This window comes from Macrotis lagotis, chromosome 3, assembly GCF_037893015.1.
Source record: "Macrotis lagotis isolate mMagLag1 chromosome 3, bilby.v1.9.chrom.fasta, whole genome shotgun sequence".
Lineage (NCBI taxonomy): Eukaryota > Metazoa > Chordata > Mammalia > Peramelemorphia > Peramelidae > Macrotis > Macrotis lagotis.
The window spans coordinates 102,116,647-102,141,792 of record NC_133660.1 but is presented as its reverse complement, the minus strand read 5'-3'; the positions used below and the strand labels follow the sequence as shown (position 1 = coordinate 102,141,792).

At 33.1% G+C, this 25,146-nt stretch overlaps 1 pseudogene; it reads right to left on the bottom strand.

Annotated features, from left to right (window-relative positions):
- Window positions 1-791: 791 nt before the first annotated feature.
- Window positions 792-25,146, bottom strand: part of LOC141519173 (uncharacterized) — an 88,113-nt pseudogene continuing 63,758 nt past the window's right edge.

Below are 25,146 nucleotides of genomic sequence, written 5' to 3'. Positions count from 1 at the left end.
GATTTCTCTCTTCCTATGAAAGAAGCTGCTGCAAAGGAAACTCTGGAGCTTGTATATTCAAGCCTAAATAAGGTAATTTCTTGAATAGTCCAAGACAATGACTATCCTACCTCCTTCACATTTCACAAGTAGCATAAAACACTTTGACTACTCAGTCACTTAAAAAAAAAGTGAACTGAGGGATAGGTGAGGAAAGGAAGAATAACCAGAGAGAGAGAGGGCCCAAGGTAAAGACTAGAAATTCAGTAGCAACTAACTTTTTGACATAGACCTTAATTGGGAGGTGATGTGGTAGAACCTCACTGAGTTGTTTAGAATACCTATCTTTCACAACTGATCATCTTATAATAATACAGCTTGTTCATTTTCCCAACCTATTACTTGACTTTTACCTCTGTTAAAGTAGGACTCAGCTTCCAGGGAGGAGGATATACTGCCCTCTTTCTTGCCTTCTGTATACTACAGAAGTTTTGTACATCTGTTTTCAGAGATACTTCTAGGAACCAGTAAGTTTTCAGTTCTTCCTAGGTGATATGATCTAAAGAGAGATGTATTTACTACTCTCCTGCCCTATGCACAGGTCTGTGAGTATCCACTCTTTTTTCTGTTCTGGAATTGTGAAGAATGTCTCTACGCCACTGAGGCCACAGGTCTGGCTTGCTAGCAGGAACTGCCACTCAGGACTGGCCCCCAGAGCCAGCAGATAGATCCCTGTACTTTCCTTCTGCTCACTTGTTCAATTTTACATTTGTGGAATGAGCGCTCTAGAGGCAGCCACTGCTGCTGTTAATTCAATGGCTCCTAAGGACTATTTCTGGATCCCTGTCCTGGATCTGGGCTGCCTCAGCTTTCGCTGCACTGTGCTTCATTCTCAGCCAGGTGTCACAGATCTTTTCTGCTGACCTTCTAAGTTGTCTTTGGCTGGAAGAGTATTTCACTCCATCCTCTTGGGGGTTCTGCCCCTGCAGGAATTGTTTATGACTTTATTTAAAGATGTTCAGAGGGCAGTTAGGTGGTGCAGTGGATAGAGCACTGGCCCTGGAATCAGGAGTACTTGAGTTCAAATCCAGTCTCAGACGCTTAATAATTACCTAGCTGTGTGGCCTTGGGCAAGCCACTTAACCCCATTGCCTGGCAAAAAAAAATGTTCAGAAAGTTTTGGGGAAGAACTTAGTTGAGTTGCTGCTTTATTTTGTCATTGGCTCTGCCTCCCCTACTGAAAGAGAGTAATTTAAAAAATAGCAATAATACATTAAACAAGTATTTACTAAATAAATAAAATTAAGGATAAAAAAGAACTCTGTATATTCCTAAGAAATTATGGAAAAATAATGCCCCCCAAAGGTCTCCATAATTATTTATTAAATTATATAATGCTTTTAAAAGAAGACTTCAAGGTAAAAATAGCATTGTAAATCTGAGTTCTCAAATACACAAAAGCAAAAACAAATAGAATGGACAACTTGGAATACCTGATGGAGAGCAAATACAATAACTGATTACTTAAGTATAATGATAAGTAGCAGAAGATACATAAAAGATAACATCTTTGAAATAATACATGCATTCTCTTTAAACAAGTAAATTTTCCTAGAAATAGAATACATAGAAATAACTGTGGGGGAGGGGAGAGAGAACACATTTGAAACTCCAAGACATGTAATAAATAAAATATAGTATTTCATTTTCTAACAACAAACCATGTTGGTGACCAGGAGAAAGATCCTTAGTGATAAGGCAACATTCAATCATATAATTCAGATTTATTTCATAGCTATAAGACATCAAATAAAAGATTCAAATAAAATACTCTGAAAAGTAATGAAACCCAACATGAAATCCTAAATAATACTGAAAAGATACTCTCCATAAATAAAAAAATTTACCAAAGCAGATGTTTTGTAATGACAAATTATTGGGAATTAATTCCCATCAATTGAGGAACTGATGAATAAATTTTACTACTATAATGAAATAATTTATTATAAGAAATTATGGGGGGTGGCTAGGTGGAGTAGTGGATAAAGCACAGCCTTGGAGTCAGGAGTACCTGGGTTCAAATCCGGTCTCAGACACTTAATAATTACCTAGCTGTGTGGCCTTGGGCAAGCCACTTAACCCCATCTTCCTTGCTAAAAATAAAAAAAAAAGAAATCATGGAGATAAACACTGTATTTCAAAGTAAAATAAAAAAAAAAGGAAAAATGAATTAGACCTAAAAAGCTATATCATAAGTATTGAGGAGAATGGAAATATTTACCTGTCAAATCTATGGATAAGGGAAGATTTTATGACCAAACAAGAGATGAAAAGGACTACAAGAAATAAACTGAATAATTTCCATTACATGAAATTGAAAAAGATTTTGCAAAAACAAAACTGATGATTTCAAAGTTTGAAAAGAAATTTCTGCAATATATATATATATATATGTATATATACATATATATATATAATAAAATAAATTATGTAGATGGTTGGAGAGAAAAATTTCAAAAGACTTAAGAACTCTAAACAATGCAATGAAATGCTCAATCTTGATCTTAGATCTTGATTCCAGAAGACTGATGATGAAAACTGTTACACATGTCTTGGACAAAATGTTGATGAATAAATACCCAGAATGCGGCACAAATTAAAATATGACTAATATAGGAATTTACTTTGCTTGAATATATATTATGTGTGTTTATGTATGTATGTATGTATGCATGTATGTATATGTATGTATGAAAGCATATCTGTATATACATATAAATATACATACAAATAAAGATTTTTGTAGCCAGTGTAAGTATTAGGGAGAGAGAGAAATAAATGTTTGATGATTTTAAAATATGCAGGATTTAACAAATAACTCACTCTGCAAAGCTAATCAGTAAGAATAGGGAATTTCAATAAGAGAAATATTTTAGGCACTCAAATAAAAGAGATAAGTGGAATATTCAAATTTTGAATATTGCAAACAAGAAGCAAATTACAAAGATCAATCAACCTGTTTATCAAGAAAAGATAAAACAATTCAATTATCTCTTATTTCTAGATCATCGTTTTTATAAAATAAATTGAGGGTAAAAGAAAAACCAAAAAGGGCTCATTCAGACTCAAAAGAAATCTAAAAAAGATAAAAATTTAAGGGAACATAGAAAAAAAGAGAGAAGAAAGAGATGAATAAATATTCTATGGACTGAATCCCTCAATCCCCTCTCAATGGATTATTATTGTTTTGTCAGGTTAGGATACAGAGTGATATATCACTTATAAAAGAAAAAATAAAGATATAATGGGGATTTAAATGTGAATAATGACTAAATGAATGAGTGAAAGAATAATAATTTACCAAGAATGTACTTTTCCCCAGCCTCAATATGATTATAGAATAGATAATAATGTGTCCAAGTTTATCAAGAAGGATTAAGGGGGGGAATATAAGAGATTTAGAGGGGAAGAATAGAAGAGTAAAAAAGAGGGCTGAAAGAAGGTCTTGCCATAGAAGACCCAATCATGTCAATCCCTTCCCCCACCTCCAACTCAGTACACCCTTTGCTTCCTAACATGTCCAGAACCAAGTATAAAAACTTGTATTTGTAAATCAAAACCCTTCATAACCTAACTCCACCCCCTCCCAACATTTCTAGTTTTCTTACACATTTTCTTTAGTACACACTCTTTGATAGAAGGATATTGATGTCCTTTCTGTTTTGAATAAGAAACATCTCTTGATTTTGGGAATGTTCTTTGATTATTCCTCATGTCTGGAATGCTCTACCTCTCCTCATCTCTTCCTTGATTTCTGTCAAGTCCTGGTTAACATCCTTCCTACTTTTTTTGAGAAATGTTTCCTAGGGGTAGCTAGGTGGCATAGTGGAAAGAGCACCGGCCCTGGAATCTGGAGTACCTGAGTTCAAATCTTGCCTCAGATACTTAATAGTTGCCTAGCTGTTTGGTCTTGGGCAAGCCACTTAACCCCATTTGCCTTGCAAAAATTTTAAAGAAGAAAGAAATGTTTCCTGGTCTTATTTAATCTTAGTGCTTTCCCTCTGAAACTACTCTCAATACATCTGGTGCATTTGTCCATAGTTTTTATATGTTTTCTTCTCTAATAATTGCTTGAGAGGAAAAAAGCTGTTCTCACCCCCCTTACTTCAATAGCTAGCCACTTCTAGCACATAGTTCTTAATTCATAATTGCTCATTGATTACATGATATAGAAAGACCTATCTCAGATACTACCTAATCCTCCCCTTTTGCATTTCAAAAGAAGAAACTGAGGATCAAGGAGGTTAACTTGTCCAAGATCACAGAGTTGGAAAGTGACTGAGACAATATTTCAACTCAGGTTCTCTAGGACATGACTTTAGAAGTATTCTTTCTATTACACTACACAGACATGTAGGTATAAGTAGGTATAAAAATGTATAGATGATAGATAAACATGCATATCCATTTTTACTATTATATGTTTTTTCAAAAGAATTATGCTGATTCCTCATCATGATGTGGAAATGACAGGAATTCTTACAGATTTTGAAAATACAAACTAGAAGACATAAGGAAGGTTGAAAAATTTTAATTAGGGAGGTGAGGTTATGACAGACTATAATGTGTCTTCTAGGACAAGTCTAAGATCAAGGAGGCTTCTCACTAATTTGGATTCAGAGTGATGAAATATTTGGCTACAACACCTCTTGAAAAACATCTTCTCAAATATAAGCAGATTATTATTCACAGCAAAAGAATCAGATTCCTGAAATATTTAAGTGGAAAATGAATAAATATATTTAGACAGAGAGAGAGGGAAAGAAAAAAAATTGGACAGAGTGATAGATGGATACATAGATAGGAAAATAATAAATATTATTGCCACCCACTCCCTAAATAAACCTGGTAATGTCAGAATTCTAATAATCTCTTTGCACTCTTAAGTAGGTTGGGCTAGACACCTCACTAGGAGTACACATTCCCTTTGCTATATTCTCTAATCTAAAGAGAGCTAGCTGCAGCTCTTAAAACTGGTTCTAATGTCTCCTCAAGTTTTGGAGCATATGAGTTCAGGAAGGGTAAAAACTCAGAAAGAACTGGGACCCCATGACTAGACCTTACTCCTCATACCTTTTTCTTCTTGAATGTATAAAAACCGTCCTGTATAATTGTATGTTTGTTTTTGTTTTTGTGAACTTCTACACTCAGGTATATATGGGTAATTCAAGCTTATGACCCCTTTATTTCTATTAAGGCTGCATTTTCCCTCTTCTTCTGAGCTTCCTTTATTTCAGGATTAATGATAGATAGGGAATGAGATAGAAAGATAGATGGATGAGTGAATACATGTCTAGTGTATCTAAATGATGCACTTGATTACCCTGAATAAAACCCTTGTATTATGTTTTGGGTAATTGATCTATGCATAAGTTTTTCTATAATTTCATTTCAAAAATAAAAATTGTACTCAATGAAGAGTCATCCATTATAATATGAGCACTTTTTCATGGCTAAGTAGGTTGAAGAAGAAAAAGAATTAATTAGCATATACACCAGCTGTTCTATTCTTTCTTTTAATACTACCATTGTCTTAAATTGAGTTTTTGAGTAGGAGAAATATTGTTTGTTAAATTGTGTGTATCAAATTGAAAGAAGGGCTGAGGTTTTAATACTCATGTTATTATTACTGGAGAAAGATGTACTAAAATCTTGCATTTCAGATCCATCCATTTCTGCCATTTGATTCAATAGGAGCTGCCACCTCTAATGATTATTAGGACTTATTTGCAATATCCTTTTACATGTATGAATATAAGTAAAGGTAATTTAATAAATTGAAAACTATGGGTTCTCATGTGAAGTTCTGCTCTCATATCTCATGTTAAATGATCACAGCTATATCAAGACTAAGTAACTTTTGATAGTTTCCAACAAACTGAAAAGGCTCAGAATATAGAATCTGATGAAAGTTTTGTGTGTGTTGAGTGAAAAATGGAATGGCAAAATTTATAGATATTCAGCACCATAAAGTTAACCAAGTGAAAAGGTGATAATTTATTTTGGTCTCAGTAGCTCATCTACTACAGAGTTAAAGAACTGTGCCCTGGGATAGTACATGGAATATCTGCACAGATGAAATCAGGGATCTTTCAAACATATAAACATACTATAGTGAGATAAGTAATATTTAACTAAAACTAATTGCATTAAATCTTTTTAAATGATTTACATGTGTCCAAAAGGAAAATTACTTTAGAACTAAGTGAATTTCATTTTTTTCTAAAATTTCACTTAAATTTCAGAAGTCAGAGCATTTATTTCCCCAAATCAAGAACCTACAAAAATTCTACTTACCAGTTGATAGGTAAAATGGAAAATGAAAAATGATTTTTTAAAATTTTTTACAATTTCCCTATGTCAAGTAATCATATTACATTATATAACATGATATTATTTTGAAGCAAATTTAGACATCAGCATTATCCAATATATACTGAATATAGATTGAGCATGATCTGTGAAAAATACATAAGTGATTAATATTATTATTGCCTATTCTTCCTTAAGGGTACTTTAATCTTTTGACAGAGACATTCAGATCAAAAAGACAGCTAAGGAATTTTGTCAGCATAAAGTTCTTCCACCCCCTTTCTTTATTATCTAGTACAATTTATACAGATTCTCAGTTTGGAAAAATTAGCTTCTCCACCTAACATACTGAAAGACATTCCTTATGTTCTCTTAATATCTTATAGACCTCAGCTACCACACCCACTCCCCATCAAAATGTGGGCCCAGCACTATTACCTACTGTAACCTAAAGCTTCCTATTCTATAAGTAAGGTGGGCACAATTATAATGCTTATTGGAACATGGGAGAAAGTGTTCTGGGAGGACTAGCACCTCTAGTGTTAGAGCTTATTGAATCTTTTTCAGGATTTCTCATTCACCTTTGAGCTCCTCCTCCACCCAATTCTCTCTTGTATCTCCACAAACCTGTAGCATGTGGCAGTGGCCACTACAGTAAAACCATCTTGGCAGAGAAGCTAAATCAGATTTAGGGTAACTGATGGGTCTCAAATTTTTCTGAGTTGGGAGATGTCTGCTCCAAGCATGTAAAGACTTGCCCCAGTAGAATGGGCAGATGAGAACTATTTGGCTATGGCTATGAGAGCAGCTGATGTAGGGACTGTGAAATGCTTAAAGTTTAGTCTGACATTGAAGACAAACAAGATCATCCTCTCCATCTTTGACTATTGCCAGTTTTCTTATTTTTTGTCTTACTACTGGACTTTGATGACTGAGGTATAGAGACTGACACATAATTTTGTGAAACTGCCTCACTTAAGTCCAATTCATGTTTAAGTCAAGATATCTCTTGATGATATCAGAGGTCCTCTTCAGAAACAAAGCAAAAATATTTGTGGTGCCAAAACAATAAAATTAATTGAGGAAATGTTTATCAATTAAGGAATGACTGAAAAAGAGTTCTGATAAATCAACTACAAATGACTTAGCTGTTGTCAGCAATACAAGTATAAAAAACAGTTACAAAAGATTCATGATGAAAAATGTTTTCTACATCAAGATAAAAAACTAGTGAATTCTAAATGCAGATTGAAGCATATTGTTGACATTTACTTTATTTTTAATTTTTTTCTTTTGGTCTTTTTCTTCTTTCACTAATATTAAAATGTATTTTACATGATTTCACATAAATAACCCATATCAAATTACTTATCATTTTAGGAATAAGGTAGGGGAGGGAAGAAGGGAGAAAATTTTAGAATTCAAAATCTTATAAAATGAATGCTTAAAAATAAAATTAAAAACCAGATATACAACACTGTATAAATAATAATTGATCACACAAGCTATTAAAGAGTATCATCTGATCTTGATAAATATTCTTTTTTGATATTTTAATACTTTAATGCTCCTAATAGTTCTCTGATGAAACATATTATATCACTTATATGATTCTCAATAAAAGGTTGCTGCAACCTGTTCAATGAGTATATGTACAAAATATCATCGATCTGCTTCACAAGAAAACTGCAGCAAGATACAAAGCACTAGTTATTATTAATTCATTCAGAATCACAAAAATAAGAACTTTTATTTGTGATTTTTTCATTATCTCCTTTTGAATTTTTTCACCTTTGTACCTTTATTGCAGAATATATTACTAGGCAGAGATATGATAGCAGTGTGAAGCTAGTATGCTCCCAGAACTTTTCCCTACGTAACCTTAATGACGTCTCTATGAAGATGTTAAAACTACAGATCCTACCAAAAAAAAAGAGCAAAATAAGTTTTCAACTTGAGACATCATGGAGGATCTTCAGTAAAGGTCTATTTCTTTGGGAGAAAGGGGAAGTAGAGCCCATCAAGTTGGGAGAGCCAGAAAACCAGTGAGAGACTTCTATCCATAGCAGAGCACAAGTCCTGGCAGCTAAGCAGCAGTCCAGGTCTGGCAACTAGACAGTAGCCCAAGTCTCAGCAGCTACATAGCAGCATAAGTCCCAGAACAACTAGATAGCAGACCAGGAGGGAAGGTCCTCCCTGGGAACAATGGGGCAGCAGACAGGACTAGTTAGGAAACAAACCATTGCACACACAAAGTCTAGATATAAAGGAGGAAACAAAACTCTGCAAAGGCAGCACCTGAGCTGCATAGGCATCACCCTGGCAAGCAATAATCCAGGCCACAATTATAGTACTAAAAACTTAAGAATTTATTCCTAAACCCAGGAGCAGTGCTCAAATATCAAACTAAGCAAGAGAGACAGCACACAAACTAACTATAGAAAGCTACCATTCATATATAAATGATAAAAAATGCCATCTCAGAAGAAGAAAGCAGTATCAAATTATTGATATGGGAAATCTCAAATGAATTTGTGAATTGAACATAAATCCAAAACTCATGTAAAAGCTTAAAAAAGATTTTAAAAATCAAAGAGAGGAAGAAGAAAAATAGGAAAAAAGAAATTAGAGTCATGAAGGAGAATTATGAAAAATTGACTGAAGAAATCAACTCTTAAAAGTAAAAATGATCAACTGGAAAAAATGTAACTCATCAAAAAATAAAATTGTATAACTGGAATAGGAAGGCAACTCATTTAAATGTAACCAACTGGAAGAGGAAAAACAAAAGCTGAGGAGAAAAAAACGCCCTAAAAATTAGAAGTGAACAAATGAAAACTTATGACTCTATCAGACACCAATATGTCATCAAACAAATCAAAAGCTGTAAAAAAGTGAAGAAAATGTAAAATAATTTTTAGAAAAAATGGCTTGAAAAAAGAACCTGAGGGGCAGCTAGGTGGCACAGTGGATAGAGCACCGGCCCTGGAGTCAGGAGTACCTGGGTTCGAATCCAGTCTCAAATACTTAATAATTACCTAGCTGTGTGGCCTTGGGCAAGCCACTTAACCCCATTTGCCTTACCAAAAAAAACCTAAAAAGAAAAAAAGAAAAAAAACTGGAGCAATAATTTACAAATTATTGACCCACCAGAAAGCCTAGATTTTAAAAAAAGGCTGAAAAATATCTTTCTGGAAATTATCATGGAAAACTTTTCTAAAATTCTACATCAAGAAGACAAAATAGACCTTGAAAGAATACAAAGAAGAACTCTAGGAAGAGACCCCAGGATACAAATTCCAAGGACTATATAATAGATAAATTCCAGAATTCTCAACTAAAGTAGAAAATCCTGTGAGCAGTCAAAAAGAAGTAATTTAAATAAAAAGGAAGTACAGTCAAATTTCACAAGACTTATTAGCTTCAACATTAGAGAATCAGAGGACTTAGAATATGATATTTCAGAGAGCAAAGGACCTTAGATTATGAAAAAGAATTAACTACCCTGAAAAAGTCAGCTTATTCTGTCAGGGGAAAAGATGGATTTTCAATGAAATAGAGAACTTCCAAAATTTTTTGATAAAAACACCAGAGCTAAACAGAACATTGAATCTTAAAATACAAGAATCAAGAGATGCATAAAAATGGTAAATCGTAAAGGGAAAAGAAAATGACTAGTCAAGAACTTTGAATTATATACATCCCTACAAGGGAAGGTAGCACTTGTAATTCTAGAATGGTATTCCTCTTAGAATAGTTAAAGGGTTGAATATAGTTGAAGGTATCATACTTAGAGGATATGGGTATAAATGAGACATAATTTTGATTATGAGGGTAGTATCCAAGAGTACTTAGACAGAGGTAGGGAGAGTACTTAGAGGGTCTATACATAATTAAATTATGATTTGACTTTACATTACTAGATACTTTAGTTAAGGAGGGTTGTAGTACAATAGGGAATAAGGGTAAGAGTGTATTTAGAAAGGCTGGATATAAATAGATCAGGAAATGATATTGTATTAATTCATACTATAATTAGCATGGATTAATACTATGCTTGGAGTATTAAGGGACAGAGTTCTGGAGAAAAATGAATGGGGAATAGGAAAGAATTTACCATTTTCTCTGCAGTACATGACATCTATACCAAAAATGATCAGGAACTAGGACATGCAAAACCTTACAATCAAATACAGAAAGGCATAATAATAAAAGCATGAATTTCAGATCATGGTACAATAAAAATTACATGAAAAGGGCCAAAGAAAGATAAATCAAAAATTAATTGGAAACTAAATAATCTAATTTTAAAGAATGAGTGAATTAACCAACAAATCATAGAAATAACCAACCCAAGAAAATGACAACAATAGGCTATCATACCCAAATTTATGGGATACAGTCAAAGCAGTTTTTAGAAGTTTTATATCACTAAATGTCTATACGAATAAAATAGAGAAAGAGATCAATGAACTGTACATGCAACTAAAAATGTTAGAAAAAGAACTAATTAAAGATACCCAATTAAATTCCAAATTTGAAATTCTAAAAATCCAAGAAAAGACTAATAGAATTGAAAGCAAGCAAACTATTCATCTAATAAACAAAAGTAAGTGTTAATTTTATAAAAAAAAATACAATATCTTCTAGCCAAGATGATGGAGAGAAGATAAGCATGGTGCTAAGGTCTCCTGGTTTTCCTTCCTATATTATATGAAACAAACCTCTTAGCAGAAATTCAATCAACAATACCCATAAAGAGAAGCTAGAAGAAGAACATCTAAGGACAAGGTCTGTCTTCAGGAAATGTGGGTAAGCTGGGGGCAGAGAGCAGAGAGCCAACAAGGGTGCGGTGAGAGCTAGACTAGCCTAAGATCAGCCATGGAAACTTTGGCTGAGGCAGCTGTGGTCTGGGGCTCTACAGCAGGGCTGGAAGGCAAGTTCCAGTGCAGAGAGTTGCTGAATACAGTTGGACATTGATCCACTGGGTCTGGCTAGTCTGGAGGACCAGGGACTCTATAATTTTATTTCAGCAGAGTCCTGTTCCTAGAACAAACACAGTAACAGTGCCCCTCCCCCAGGATCAGGCATGGGTAGCAAAACTCCTTCAGCTGAATAGGGAGATTAACTACCTTGATCCAGGGCCCAACCCACATTGTCCAAGTATAAAAGTATCACCAGTGCCATCCACCCCCTCCAGGTCTAGGGAGAGAGCCTCAAATCAAGGTCAAAGACATTCCAGAGAAAGCAACCATCACAGGCTGGCCAACTTGAAGTTACTAAATCCAGAGAGCAAAGCCTCTAGGGATCTCAACACCAAACTTCTGTGAACCAGTCCCTCCCCTACACAAGATCTTAGGAAAATGAAGAAAGGCCAGCAAAAAGAAGATCTATAGAAAACTTAGAAAGTAAGACCCTAACTCAGAGAAATCTAGAACTTCTGAGAATATTATTTGGTCTCCAGCCCAGAAAGACATTCTAGTAGAAATCAGGGAGGTGTTTAAAAATCAATTGAAAAATTTGGGTAAAGAAACCCAAGGGAAATTAAACACCTTGAAACAAGAAAACAAATCTTTAGAAAATACGAGACAAATGCAAAAAGAAATTTATTTTCTCAAAACCTCAATTAGCCAAATGCAAAGAGAAAATAATTCTCTCAAAACCCAATTGGACAGGGGGCAGCTAGGTGGTGCAGTGGATAGAGCACCGGCCCTGGAATCAGGAGTACCTGAGTTCAAATCTGGCTTCAGACACTTAATAATTACCTAACTGTGTGGCCTTGGGCAAGCCACTTAACCCTGTTTATCTTGAAAAAAAAACCTAAAAAAAAAGAACCTCAATTGCACAAATGGAAAATTCCTTCAAAAATAGAATTGATGAATTGGAAAAGGAGTTGCAAAATGTAAAAGAAGAAAATTCTTCTCTTAAAAAGAAGAATGGAGCATGTGGGAATTAATGACTTCATGAGACAAGAAGAATCTGTTAAACAAAACCAAAAAATACAAAAGAATAGAAGAAAATGTAAAATACATCATTGGCAAAATCAATGATATTGAGAATTGATCTAGAAGAGAAAACTTAATAATCATGAGTCTCCCTAAAAATAGTGGAGAGAAAAAATGCCTGGACTTAATATCACAGTATTTAGTGATAGAAAATTGTACTAATATCATGGAACCAGAGGATAAAACAGTTATTGAAAGAATACATCGATTCCCTTCAGGAAAGGGATCCCAAAATGAAAACACCAATGAATATTGTGGCCAAATTCCAGAACTATGAGATAAAGAGAAAATCCTGCAAGCAGCAAGAAAGAAACAATTTAGATACCAAGGAGCCACAGGAACTAGCTGCATCAACATTAAGGGATTGAAGGGCCTGGAATGAAATATTCCAAAGACTAAGGGAGCTTGAATGCGGCCAAGAATTCACTATCCAGCAAAACTGAGCCTTCTCTTCCAGGAGAAAAGATGGATATTTAATGAAATAGGAAACTTCCAACTTTTCCTGATGAAAAGACCAGAGCTAAATAGAAATTTTGGATTTCAAACAGGATGACAGATGAAAAAGGTTTTAAAAAAAAGGAAGGGTAAAGGAAAAAAAATGTTATACAGTAAGAAAAAACTGGCTATATCCCCAACTGGGAGAAAATCTCTGATAACTCTCAAGAACTGGAACTCTATTAGAGAGAATATACTTGGCCAGAACTAATGGACACTTATGATTTAACCATGACTCTGATAGAATGATTTAAAAATAATACCTCCTTAAAAAGGGGGACAATAAAAAGATGAGAGGATGGAGGAGATTGAATGAGGTAAATCACTTTACAGAAAGAGGTACAAAGGACCTTTTTCAAAGGAGGTGAAGAAGGGAGGAGGTAAGAACTGCCTGAATCTTTCTCTCATCAGATTTGGCTTAGAGTTATCATATACACACACACTCAGATAAATTAAGAAACTTATATTACTTTTCAAGTATTAAAAAGGGAAAGGAGGAGGAGGGAGGAAAAGAGGAACTAACAGAAGCAATGGAAGGGAGAAGAGGCAAAGGGAAAGGGGAAAGAAAGGGGAAGGGGTTGGATATGAGAGGGCAAGCTCAATTCTATGCTAATAAATTTGATAATCTAAGTGAAATGGATAAATATTAATAAAAATATGTTTCCCAGGTTAAATAAAGAGGACAATATTAAATACCTAATTAACCCTATCTCAGAAAAAGAAATTCAACAAGCCATTATTTAACTCCCTAAGAAAAAATTTCAAGGTCCAGATGGATTTACAAGTGAATTCTATCAAACATTTAAAGACAAATTGGTTCCAATTCTGTATAAATTCTTTGGAAATATAGGTAAACACAGAACTCTGCTTAACTCTTTCTATGACACCAATATGGTGTTGATACCTAAACCAGTAAGACTCAAAACAGAGAAAGAAAATTATAGACCTATCTTCTTGATTAATATAGATGCAAATATCTTAAATAAAATCTTAATATAATGATTATAGCAAGTTATCACTAGGATAATACATTATTACCAAGTAGGATTTATCCCAGGAAAGCAGGGTTGATTCAATACAAGGAAAGATGTTAGTATAATTAATTATATCAATAACAAACCTATCAGAAAGAGAAATCCCATTCAAAGTAAACTCAGGCAATATAAAATATCTGGGAGTCTACCTGCAAAGGCAGACTAAAAAACTTTTTGAAAACAATTACAAACCACTTCTCGCAAAAATAAATTCAGATTTAAATAACTGGGCAAATGCCAACTGCTCATGGATAGGTCAAGCTAATATGATAAAAATGACAATTCTACTAAAACTAAGCCACTTGTTTAGTTGCCTACCAATTAAAATTCTAAAAAAATTACTTTAATGATTTAGAAAAATTGTAAGCAAATTCATGTGGAGAATTAAAAAGTCAGAATTTCCAGGGATTCAATGAAGAAAATGTGCAAAAAAAAAGCTTTACCAGATTTAAAATTATACTATAAAGCATCAGTCATCAAAACTGTATGGTATTGCCTAAGAAATAGAGTGGTGGATCAGTGGAATAGACTAGATGCAATAGCAGGAAATTATTATAGTAATCTGCTGTTTGATAAACCCAAAGAGTTTAGCTAATGGGATAAATACTCTCTCTGATAAAAACTGTTGGGAAAATTGGAAGTTATTATGGAAGAAACTTAGATGAGACCAACACCTCACACCCTATACCAAGTCAAGGTCAAAGTGAATACATGATTTCAACATAAACAACAATATTATAAGCAAACTAGAAGATGAAGCAATAGTTTACCTTTCAGATCTATGGAAAGTAAAGCAGTTTATGACCAAGGAAGAAAGAGAACATCATTAAAAACAAACTAGATAATTTTGATTACATTAAATTAAAAAGCTTTTACACAGACAAAATCACTGTAACCAAGATGAAAAGAAATGTAGTAAATTGGGAAACAATTTTTACAACTAGTATTTCTGACAAAGGACTCATTTTTAAAATATACAGAGAATTGAGTCAAATTTTCAATAAAACAAGCCATTCTCCAATTGACAAATGGTCAGAGAATATGCAAATGCAATTTTCAGATGAGAAAGTCAAAGCAATCCCTAGTCATATGAAAAATTGCTCTAAATCATTACTGATTAGAGAAATGCAAATTAAAGCACCTCTGAGGTACCATCTCACATCCCTCAGACCAGCCAATATGACTAGAAAGGACAATGAGCAATGTTGGAAGGAATGTGGAAAATCTGGGACACTAATACATTGTTAGTGGAGCTGTGAACTCATCCAAACTTTTGGGAGAGAAATTTGGAATTATGCCCAAAGGGAAATAAAAATGTGCATACTCTTTGATCCAGCAATACTGCTACTGGGTCTATACCCTGAAGAGATTATGGAAAAGGGTAAAAACATCACTTGTACAAAAATATTCATAGCAGCCATTTTTCTGGTGGGAAAGACTTAGAAATTAAGTGAATGTCCTTCAATTGGGTAATGGCTTAACAAATTGTGGTATATGTATGTGATGGAATACTATTGTTCTATTAGAAATCAGGAGGGATGGGAATTCAGACAAGCCTGGAAGGGTTTGCATGAACTGATGTTGAGCAAGATGAGCAGAAGCAGAACACTGTACACAATAAAAGCAACATGGGGGTGATGCTCAACCTTAATGGACTTGCTCATTCCATCAGTGCAAAAATCAGGGACATTTTGGGAGTATCTGTGATGGAAAATACCATCTCTTTCTAGAGAAAGAATTGTGGAATTTGAACAAAGACCAAAGACTGTTACCTTTAATTTAAAAAAATATAAAGTAATCTTATGTAATTTTGCTATCTCTTATATTTTATTTTTTTCCTTATGGATATGATTTCTCACTCAGCACATTCAACTTAGATCAATGTATAGCATGGAAACAATGTAAAGACCAACAGACTACCTTCTGAGGGGGTGGGGGGTGTGAGACAAGCAAGATTTAGGTGGAAAATTGTAAAATTCAAAAATAAATAATTTTTTAAAAAGATAAATACAATAAATTAAATAAAACTTTGATTAATCTGATTTGAAAAAGAAAGCAGATAACTAAATTACCAATATCAGAAATGAAAAGGGTGAACTCACCACCAACAAAGAGGAAATTAATGAGATAATTCTGATCTATTTTCCCCAACTGCATGCCAATAAATTTGGTAACTTGAGTGAAAGAAGAAATAGAAAGGAAATAAAATTCTGAAATAACACATTTTAGAAAGAGAAATTGAAGAAACTATCAATCAACTCCTTAAGAAAAAGTGTCCAGGTCCAGATTGATTTATAAGTGAATTCTACCAAACATTTAAGGATCAATTATTTCCAGTTTTACATAAACTATTTCTAAAAATAGATGAAAGAGTACTGCCAAATTATTTTTATGACATCAATATCATGCTGATACCTAAAACAGACAAAGAAAATTATAGACCAATCTCCCCAATGAACATTAATGCAAAAATCTTAAATAAAATTTAGCCAAGAGATTAATGCAAGTTATTACTGGAATAATATACCATGATCAGATAGTATTTATATCAAGTAGACAGGGATGGTTCAATTTTAGGAAAACACTCAACAAAATTAAACATTGTTAATAATAATAAACCCAACAGAAATCATATGATTATCTCATTATGTGCTGAAAAAGCCTTTGAAAAATGCAGCATCCATTCCTATTTTTAAAAATACTATTGATTATAGTAATAAGTGGAATTTTTCTTAAAATAATAAGCAGTATTTATTTAAAAACTATCAACAAACAATATATGTAATGGGGATAGACTAGGAGCATTTCCAATAAGATTAGGGTTGAAACAAGAAGGTCCATTATCACCACTACTATTCAATATAGCTTTAGAAATGTTAGCTTTAGGTATTCCTAAGAGAAGAAAAAGAATTTGAAAGAAAAAGATTTGTAATGAGGAAGCAAGATGTCCACTCTTTACAGATGATATGATGGTATACTTAGAGGATCCTAGAAAAAACAAATATAAACAATTTCTTGAAACAATTGACACACCCAGGAAAATAGCATAACATAAAATAAACTCACATAAATCATGAGCATTTCTATATATGAACAATAAAGTCCAAAGGCAAGAGAGATAAAGTGAAATTCCATTTAAAATAATTGTAGACAACATAAAATATTTGGAAATCTACATCGCAGGACAAATGCTGAAATCCTGAACACATTGAAAAATACTTTTCACACAGATAGTCAAATCTAAATAATTGTAAAAGCATCAGTTGCTTATGTAAAAGCCAATCTAATATAATAAAAATGTCAATTTTACTCGTTAAATTATTTATTCAGTGCTATACCTATCAAACTAACAAAAAACTATTTTGCAGAGCTAGGAAAAATAGTAACAAAATTCATCTGGAGCAACAAAAGGTCAAGAATATCAAGGGACTAGGTGGCGCAGTGGATAGAGCACCGGCCCTGGAGTCAGGAGTACCTGGGTTCAAATCTGGTCTCAGACACTTAATAATTACCCAGCTGTGTGGCCTTGGGCAAGCCACTTAACCCCATTGCCTAGAAAAACCTAAAAAAAATAAAAGAATATCAAGGGAATTGAAAAAAAGGTGGCCTAAGGAAGGTGGCTTAACTCTACCAGATCTAAAACTACACTATCAAGTGGCAGTCATCAAAACTGACTGATTCTGGAGTAGAAATAAAATAATGGATCAGTAGAATAGGTAGAAAAGATTCTTCAGTAAATGACAATAGTAATATATTATTTGACAAACCCAAAGACATTAATTTCCGGGAAAAAAAACTCATTATTTTACAAAGTGCTGGGAAAACTGGAAAATAAAATGGCAAAAAACAGGCATAGACCCAAACCAAAATAAAGTCAAAGATGGCTACAAGATTTAGTCATAAAGGGCAATACCATAAACAAAATAACAAATCAAGAAATATTCCTATTTCTCAGATCTATGGAAAGAGGAGAAATTTATGAACAAACAAGAAATAGCGTACAATTTAAATTGCAAAATGGATAATTGTGACTATAGTAAATTAACAAGTTTTTACACTAATAAAATTAATGCAGCCAACATTAGAAGGAAACAGAATGCTTGGGAAACAATTTTCACATCTAGAAGTTCTGATAAAGCTCTCATTTCTAAAATATATAGAGAATTGATTGTTTTTTATTTTAGGTTATAAATCATTTCCCAGTTGATAAGGATATGAACAGGCAGATTTTCAAATAAATAAAGATATTGATATTGATTTCTATGAAAAAATGCTCCAAATAATTATTGATTAGAGAAATGCAAACTGAGAAAAAGATTTGTTACTTCTTGAAACAATTATGAGGTAACACTTCACATCTATCAGATTGATTAATATGACAAAAATGGAAAATGATCAAATTTGGAGAGATTTGGAGAAGATTGGTAAATTAATGCATGTTGGTGGAATTGTGAACTAATCCAACCATTCTGGAGAGCAATATGAAACTATGTCCTAATTCCCATCACTCCAAAGGGTATGATTTATATAAACTGATATATAACAATAGCAATACAATGCTTACATCCAAAAGAAATCACAAAAAAAAATGGGAAAAGTCTCACAAGCAATTTTTGTAATGGCAAAGAATTGGAAATTGAGGGGATGCTCATCAACTGGGGAATGACTGAAAAAAAAGCATTATATATGACTATTATGGAGTACTATTGTTCTAAAGAAACTGAATGCTTGGACTTTAGAGAAACATGGAAATAATTGCATGAATGTATGCTGAGCAAAGGAAGCAGAAGCAAGAGAACATTTTACAACTAAGAGTGTGAAATGATCACCTATAATAGAGACAGTTCCTCTCAGTAATTTAGAGCTAGAACAACCCTGGGAGACCTATTCAACACTATTCATATCCATAGGGAAAAATAAAAAATATACATAAAACCAGAACATACAGTATTGCTTTTCCACTGATTCCTAATCAGGATTAATATTGCTACTATTTTCTCTTTTCTTCACTTTGGGCCATTTGATTCAGTTTATCCCATATTTCTCTGTAGTTTTTGTATATGCTACTTCTCATGGTATAATAAGATTTGTTGCAGCTAATTCCTGAGTCAGATTTGTGGCTTTTTTTAGTTTCTGTTATTATAAATAAGCTGTGGAGAATATTTTTGTAAAGCTAGCTTCATATTTTCCTTCTTAACTGCATCATTAGAGCAAAGACCTATTTACTGAGGTCACTTCACCAAAATCTATGAGCAATATGTTAATCCATTTGATATAATTCTATAATGTTTTTCCAAAAATGTAAAAATTCACAGCTCTATCATTAGTTTTATAATGTTTCACTTTCTACACATTAACATAAACACAAATTTTATCATTTATAAGCATTTATGCTATTTTAATAAGTACAACATTGTATCTTACAATTCTTACAATTTTAATTTCTGTGATTATTGGACTCTTCATTCCATTGTTGACAGTTTTTTTTTCTGTGAATATCATTATTTTCATATTTTTTAGTCATTTATCCATTAAAGAATGACTGGTAACACTTTAATAAACTTTTAATTCCTTATAGACCTTAGAAGTCAGTGTTTTTAGAATAATTAGCAAAAAGTCACAAATGTTCTGATTAACCTAAAATTTCACAAGTTTATTTTTCATAGAAATAGAAGATAAACTGAGAGAATATTCATGAAAGTCTGTCTCAAGTTTGAAGTCACTTTGAATAATAAAAAAATAAACTAATCTATTTCACTTTTAAAGATCACAAGAAAACTGAGAGATGTATGACAAGTTGAAATTTTTCTAATGAATTTAATAGACTTTAGTTTGAGTCCCTGCTCTAACATTAATTTGGGAACCTTTAGGAAAATTTACTTCATCTCCCTGGACCTATTTCATCAATTATAAAAATGATACTTTGAAACAACTAATTCATATAGTAAACATTTTAATATAGTAGAAGATATACAATAAATACCCAATAATATCTGCTTATTGATTGAGTCAAGGACATGAAAATTAATAGCCTGGGTCTTTATATTTTATTACTGTAATTAGGATTTGTCTTTTGCCTGTCAAATGCTGCTTGACATTCTCCCATGCTTAGCATTTGACTTACTTGCTTTTTATTTGTTATCTTTTAAACTTTGGGTCAATATTTCAGAAAATTCAACAAGCATTTATTTAAGCATGTACTCTAAGTAATACATGAGTCAAGGAGATATGAGACCTTAAGCAATAAATGGAACAAGATGCCTACAATTAAGGATTGACAATTTAGTAAGGATTATTATAATACACGTGTGTGTGTGTGTGTGTGTGTGTGTGTGTGTGTGTGTAATACAAATTTAAATGATAACTGAGTATTAAAAGATACTCAGAATTCCTTGTGAGGAATAGTTTTCTCCAAACTCATGGATTCAGGGAAAGCTTCATGGAAGGGGTTACATTTGAACTGGACATTAAAAGAACAATAGGATTGTGACAAGAGAAAACAAGCCAAGAGGAGGGCATCCAATATATTATAAAACTGTATGAAGAAAGATGAAGAAATGTGACAATAAGAAAAAATATTTTGTAGATGTCAAAAAGTCCAGTTTGGGTCACAGGGTTTAAGAAGGGTTATAAATTAAGATAATGTTGGAATTAGGATAGTGCCAGGGAGCAGAGAATTTTGACTACAAAGGATTTTTTATTTATTTAGGAGTCAGGGAAAGTTTGAGTACCATATTAAAAAGAAAAAAGGGATACTTTGTTTTAATCCTTGTTAGATTATCTCTTTCCAGACTCAGCTATAATTGTTTATTCTTTGTCTCATATATGTGTATAGTTTAATCCAAATAGAATATTCAGGATAGTTTATTTTAAAGTCCAAGGATTTTCTAGATAGATGTATTTTATTTTTAACTTAATGACTCCTGAATCTTTTTGAAAACAATGACTTTGGGTGAGTTAATATTACAAGGTAGGATCAAGAAATTTGCCTATTTATTTAATAAAGGTGACCAGACTATAAACTTCTATAAAATTAAACCTCTTTAGAAAACTTATTTTATGCTTGTGATTTCTTTGAGGGATGGAATCTCAGATTCAGGATGGGCTTCAGGAGCAACAGAATACAAAACACATCTGAGAATAGAGGTATTTCCAAATTCTACATCTCTAAAAGTGAATATTTCACCTTGACTTATAGACCTCCAGTGATGAAGTATCTGCCATCTGGACTACTTGAACATCCAGATGCTTATTGTATTGTTTTTTTGGGTTTTTTTCCCCCTTTCATTGAGTTTCTCTTCAGATCATATCCATTATTCCTTGTTTTTTCATCTCAGGATAAAGCAGAACAAATCTGACTCTCTCTACATAATAGCTTTTAAAATACTTGAACAGAGTTTTCTTTCCCCTTATTTTTGAGTGATACATTCTTTAGTCCCTTCATCATAATTAGGGGATTTCCTTATTACCCTTTTCTTCATCTCCTCAAAATAATGAATTACTCAAACAATTCCTCGCTTTTTTCTAGGAACACTTTTCTATCACATTTGACCAAAAGCAAGTTAATTTTATAAGAATGTTGGAATTATTCTGACAATATTTAAAATTTCCTTGGATGGCCCCTCACATATATACATACACACACACACACACACACACACACACACACACACACACACACATATATATATATATATATATACATATAATACATTTGTATACAGGTTTAATATACACAATACATATGTGCACATAAGTTCACACATATACATACCTACATTTATTATTGAAGATATACATAAATACACGTATTTATAGGCACAGTAGATAAAGATTTGATGGAAATAGAGATGCAGATACAGATATAGATGAGATAGATATAGATAGATAGACATGGAGAGAAAAACTGGAGAGAGAGAGAGAGAGAGAGAATGCTGTCCTGTGACAAATCTATGAAAGATTATAGTTCTAAATATTCCAAACAACCCTCCCATAAATTTTCTCTGCTTCATCCTGCCAATCTGTATAATTCAAGTGGTTTGAACATCTTTTCCTGTTGAAGTCCCTGGCCATTTTAAAGTTCTGGTCACCCTCTTAAGTAAAAATAAGAGATTATTTAATAATTTTGAAAATTCTTAGGACTCATAGTTCTCATTAACACAATTCCTCAATTATGAAATACATTTCTAATTTTTATTCATTGAGGCTAATCTTCCATGAAATTTCAAACTCAGAAGCAGAAGACACAATTAATTACATTTTTAATTCCTTCCTGTATTACCTCTATGCAATAAACTATATAATCACTCCTTATTCCTTCTAGGATTAAATATAAACCTCTTATATTGGATATTTAAAGTTCTTGACAACATGATCTCATCCTACCTTTCCAGCCAAATCATTTATTATTTATCTTTATGGACACTATGATCATTTCCATAGCTATCTCTTCTCTGACTAGTATTTTGTCCACATTGCACTCATGGTAGTTGTCATATCTCCTTTATTCTGCCTTCTGTGGCTTCTACTTAGACATTATATTAATGGATTTCAGCTAAATCAACCAAGCCAATAGCCTGAGATTACAATTAATAATGACTGATTAACTTCCACTCTCACCTTCTCTGAGTTGGGTTCCATGTCTGATACAATGGAGAACCCCAAATCTTATGTTTAATATGGTGCTCTAGAGTATTGCTGATTATTATCACTGTAGAATTCATTTTTGTCGGTTTAAAAATAATCAGACTTGTATTTGTCCATTCCTAGTCTTTTGACCCAATAGTTTCTTCATTCATTATAACTTTAAGTTCTTTAGTAACTGTATGTTTTTTTCTGGATCTGGAAGCATAAAATCACTGTAGAATTGGCAATAGAGGTCTGGAGGTGGCATCATAGCATCTGAGTTCAAAGCCCAGGTCTGAAACTTGCTTACTGAATGACCAGGTGAAAGTCATTTCTCTGGAGTTCATTTTTCCTTTCTATAAAGGGAAGGAGAAGGTAAAGGCACTATGAGGCAGTTATGTGGTATTGTTTATCTCAGTCTCCTGATCAATGGGTAAAGTAATAGCAACTGTATCACAGGGTTATTGGGAGGATCCAATGAAATAATAACAATTTCAAAGCAAGCAACATTGTACCTAATAGAGAGTAAAGGTCAAGGAAATGTTAGCTATTGCTAGTATTACCTAATTTCCAGGCATATTCTGGAAAACTCCTGTGAGTTAGGTACTGTGTGTATTATTATCTCTATTTTGTAAGTGAAGAATTTGAGTGAATAGCTCTAGATAATAAGCAACAGAGACAGAATTCAAACCCAAGTCATTTCTGGCTCAAAGTCCAGCATACTTTCCAAAGAAAACCAGGTCAGCTCTGAAGCTGGCATCCTTATCTCATTTATGCTATAACTCTTGACTGTGGTGGTTTGATTCATTGAGAACTGTCATCTTCAATTTGAAGAAATACATTTTCCTCAGGACTCTTGATTGGGTATGAAAAAATAATGCAAAGATGTAAGATAGTGATGTCTGTCACAGAGAGTGCTACTGACTTCTAATTATCTTGCTAAATTTAATACCCATGCAGCTGAGAACTTTGGGTTTTCTGATGCTCTCTTGGGATGAATATGATGAAATAAAAGCTATGCATTTAATCCTATTTCAACTATTATTCATTTCAATCCAATCCAATTCAACAACATTATTAAGTATCCACCATGTTCCAGTTATTTTATTAAACTCCTGTTTGAAACTAAACAAAAACAAAAACAAACTGCACTCAAGGAGCTTGTAGTCTAATTGTAGATACTATATATATATATTTCTAGGTGTAGTTATTCAGTTATTTCAGTCTTGTTCAAATCATTGTGACTCCATTTGGGGCTTCTTAAGAGAAATACTGGTGCAGTCACAAAGGGTCAGTCATCATTAAAAAAACAATGAACAACATGGTCAAGAAATTGTAATAATTAGGATTTGATCTTCACAATACCCTGGAAAGGTAGATGTTGCTATTTATGGTCAATTTACAGATAAACTGTGGCAAGCTTAAGTTAAGTCACACTTAGGGTCACACAGTAAAATGTCTGAGGTAACATTTGAATGCAACTCTTCCTAACACTAGTTCCTGAATTTTACCTACTGTGCCCCCTAGCTGCCTTGGATGATGCAGATGACAGAATTTCAGGAAAGAGATGAGGACTAGAAACATAGATTTGGGATCCATGCACAAAGAGATGATCATTGAATCCCTGGGAGAGAATGAGATGAATTCAGATGGTAAAAATTTTTTAAAGTTTACAATTAGGGGTAGATAGGTGGCACAGTAGATTGTGCTCTAATCATGGAGTCAGGAGAAACTAATTTCAATTCTGGCTTCAGACACTTAATAATTATCTAGCTGTGTGACCTTGGGCAAGTGACAACCTCAATGCCTTGTAAAACCCCCCAAAAAAGTTAACAATTAAAGATGGTAGTAATCCAATAATAAGAATTTTTTATGGATGTGCTTTATACTCAGCACTGTGTGAGATACCCAGACAATACAAAGTTTAGTCAATATGGAATACTACTTCTATGGAGCTAGCAGCCATGTAAGGGTTTAAGACTCCATCCTTTGTAAATGAGATGTATTCTACTTATGAAAAGTGCAGTCCAGAGTCATAGAACAAAGTTGTAACTGGTAAAGATGGGAAAGCAAAAGGTAATTCGCTACTAATAAGATCAGAGCAAGGTAAGTTTAATGAAGGAAGCCTCAATTCAAATGAGATTAATCAAAACGTCTTGAGATTAAGCACACACATAACACATCAAACACACACACATATCAATTGATATACATTAATGTATTATAATTTATATATTATAAAAATATAGATATACACATATAGTGTGCATATGTTTGCATATTGTATCCTCAATTAGATTATGAGATACTTAAGAGCAGGGCTGATTTTTGCCTTTCTTTGCATCCCCAGAATTTACCCAACACCAATGTACATTGCACACATTTAATGTATTCTTCTGGCCTGGACTTGGCTCACACAAGGAGAGACAATATGGCAGAGTCGATTAAGAATCAGCCTCAAAAGCAAGAAAGTTGTGCCTCTGGCTGAGACTGGATGATGATCTTCTAAACTGTTGAAAGGGTAAGAAATGTTCCATATTCCACCCCTTGAGAATAAGTAAAAGAAAAAAAAAAGATTACTCCTGGATAATACTCTTGGGTCATCTGAATTTCCTACCCTGGGTCAAGCTCTAAAA